This window comes from Acyrthosiphon pisum, chromosome X (genome assembly GCF_005508785.2).
Source record: "Acyrthosiphon pisum isolate AL4f chromosome X, pea_aphid_22Mar2018_4r6ur, whole genome shotgun sequence".
NCBI classification, from domain to species: domain Eukaryota; kingdom Metazoa; phylum Arthropoda; class Insecta; order Hemiptera; family Aphididae; genus Acyrthosiphon; species Acyrthosiphon pisum.
The window spans coordinates 52,576,758-52,580,678 of NC_042493.1; positions in this window are offsets into that span (position 1 = coordinate 52,576,758).

Genomic DNA, 3,921 nt, shown 5'->3' on the forward strand with positions numbered 1-3,921 from the left:
CGCCCCAATTTACGGTAGTGTTTGTACAATTTTCATTTTTAGACTCGGGTACGCCTACAATTTCTAACTGACACTCTAAAGTTTTTTGTTCAATTTTATTTAAACGCCCCGATAAATTTTCAGTTTCCTTTTTTAACAGTAGATTTTCTTCTGTGATTCTTTTGTTTTCACACTTTAAATCATTTATAGTTGATAACAAATGCTTTAATTTATTATTAAAATCATCAAACTAAGAACTCATAAATTTCACAGAATCAACAACACTTTTCAGTGTTTCATCGGTGACTGTTTGAGATTTTCCCGGCATGACAGGTGTCATTACCAACTTTGTCGTTTTGCAATTAGAACAGGTCCATAATTTTTTCAGAGCGACCGACATTTTTCTAAAACTCGCTTCTCGGAGGCCTGCGAGATGTAAAAACTCATTGCATTTAGAACACTTGATGTCATCACCCTGTGGAATATCTTCAATGCAAATAATACACAACATTACGTATTTATATAGAACGTTAGTAACTTGGGAAAAGGAAATCGGAGATATTGTTAAATTAATTATTAATTGTTAAATATTATTATCGAATAGTACAACCTTCCACGATAGACGGCAGTACACAACTGACTATAGAATTAAAAAAAGCCGCGATGGATTTAGCAATGAAATACGAAAAAGACATCAATGGTGCAGAATTTATTGATGAGATTTCCGATTTTCAGAACGTAGTGAAGTCAATTATTCCTGACCATATTAAATCTGCAACAGTTATTGAATTACTTCAGCTGATTCAAGACTACAATTTAAAAGAATCTTATCCAAACGCAGAAATTGTATTTAGAATCTTTTTGACGATGCCTGTAACTGCAGCTACATGTGAACGTAGCTTTAGCAAACTCATACTCAAACTATGGGCCAGGAGAGACTTTCGAATTTATCTATTTTGTCGATAGAAAATGAAGTGGCTGGGGAAATTAATTTTGAAGATGTCATCGATGAATTTGCGGCAATCAAATCAAGAAAAGTCAAATTATGAGATTTATTTTTTTGTATGTCAATATAGTATGTCTATATATTACATGCTCTTTTAATAATCAAATATATATAATAGTTTAACATTTTACGAATGATGATTTTTTTTTTTTTTTTGACGGAAGGGGGCGCATATACTCAAACTTGCCTCAGGCGTCAAATGAGCTTGTTACGGCTCTGTGCCACACAAAATAATAATAAGTAGTGTGTTAATATAAGTGTTAACTGTTTACTTGGACGATTTGTGTGGAACGTGTATTTTAATACTAATACATAATACTCGTATTTATAGAATTTGATTTCAATACATCTGGTATGTGTCAATCTATTTTTAAATTATAAAGTATAGGTATTAACATTATAATAGTATTATTAAGTTTATTACCACATTGACGGTCATCACCGCTATAGCATTACAAAAAATTCCGTCAATTTAGCGTTACTTTGAATTGGCAATGTTATAGTAAATACTACTACATTCATGGTATCATGACGTGACTTAAAAAATAATACTGCTATAGCATGATGTGACTGTCAATGCACCTATTAATGCGTTACATTATAAAATTATTCAACATAATATACTAGTAATGATAATCTAATAATAATGTTGATAGTTTTTAACAGGAGAGCGAATTCATAAATTATTTTAATGTATAGTTTTCTTTAAGTTATTTTTTAAAAATATTTTGATTTTTGATTTTTTTTTTAATTGTTTTGTCTTTATAAGTACTCATTTTTTAATTTTCTAAACAAATTACAGCGATATTTTTTTCACTTAACAAAATATTGATAATCGTCTATTTTGTTAAATAAAATTAACATATTTTTCGTAATAAAATATTTTAATTTTCTAATGGGTAAATTTTACAGCATGTAAAAGTAAACAAATTAATAAACCTAATTTTGTACAATTCATTTAGGGTTAAAAATAATAAATAATCAAATATACTCGATGATTATAGTATACCGACTATTCCCGTCACTACAGGCACGGTGGGTTATAATTTGTACACCGATTATTTTCAATATTATGTCCAAATGGCTCGTAAATAATGATGTTTCCATCGTCAATATAAATAATACTAGTTTTATAGTACGTAGAAATGAATGCCACTAAAATAGACCTATTTTTGTGTAATTCATGATAAATCAAAAACTATAAATAAAATATAATACATTTTATCATTGACGCAATATTAGAAAAAAAAAGTAAGGAAATTCTCATTAAAATGTCTAGTATAAAATTATACACACTACCAACTTGTTTTTATAACACAACATTAGCTTATTTCTTATTATATAAGGTAGAAAATGTTATTAAAATGGTGGGTTATTTTTCGTACCATCATGCAGCCACGGTTTCTAATTTGGTGGGTTATATTTTAACCCATCGTGCTTCAGTGTTAAATTATTATTGTGGTATATAAAATTATTGTTATGGCAACACTGCGGAGTATTGCTGTAGTGATAATATTATAGATGTGATATGGACTTAGACATTTTTTCCAGACCCAAAAGCCAGAGTTCAACCTTTGTGGTTGGCACAGGAACAGAATACGACACCGATGCCGAGCGTGTCAGCCGCACGTAAGCCGGCTGCTAATTTATTCATCATCGCCGAATACGCGGGTTCGTTTGAGCAATTTTGTAACTATATTATTGCAACCGGTGTCCCTTGAGACCGAACCGGTCTGTCCCTTGGTTTACATAATAGATGTAGATCCGGCCGAAACAGTCGGCTGTAGGTCGGTGCACTCATAGACATCTGTACCTACGCCCAATGGCGCCCGCAGGGGGGGGGGGCAAAGGGGCCATTTCCCATAATGGGAATTTTTTTAAACTATTGTTTATTTAATTCCACGGCGCTACGCATATTAATTATAACATAATGTTATTGACTCAATTGAGATTCATTTATGAAGTTATGTAAAAATTATTGTATTTTTAGATAATCTAAAAAAATAATCTTTAATGTATTCATTAGTTTACAATGTTTATAATAATCAGGCCTATGAAACTCCGTGTATTGGCCGAATGTGGTAATTCTAGCCATCTTGGCTCTAACATCATGTTGGTGCGGCAAACGTTTCCGTAATAATAATGCATTTCTATAGTACGTGATTTTGTTTTCATCTATTTTTAGAAACGTAGACGGCAGCGATGAATGATAATGACCACAACAATATTTATATGGTTTCATTATGATAGGAACTCATATTTTTCATTTTCGTATCATTTACGTGTCGTATTTTTATACTTTTGAGTTTCGAGTTATAATGTGAGAAAGTGTGTTGATGTTGACTCGTCGCGTTACTACTTATAGTGTGTTAATTATTAATATTAATTTTTAAAATTTGTGTTATAAGTTGTACATTTTTCTGCTAGTGGTTACATTGTAGTAATTAGTTTCTTTTAATCATGAGCAAATGAAATACAACTTTGTATTCATATTTTTTAAAGAAAATTTAATGATGCTGAAAAAACTGGTTCGTCACAATCACAGGTTGAAGTAAATATTTATTTATTTGTTAATAAGCAAAAACAAAAAATTATTGAAGATGTTATACAATCATTTTGTATGCAACCAAGACGCATACAATTTTTATTTGATGATTAATATAAATATAATTAATTTGTGACATTTACATTAATATATATTCAAATAATATTAATATTGTATTGTAAACCTACAAATAAAAGGCCTTATGTGATGACATAATGTTGTTTTTTCCTGTTTAATGTAGGTTATGCTATTTTAGAATAAAAACACTAGAAATATATTAAGATTTAAAATAATAATTTTGATCTTGCCCCGGGTGGGATTTTATCCTGCGGGCGCCCTTGCCTACGCCTCCCGACGCCAAACGTGCTTGGTGCAGCGTTTTATTCACGAC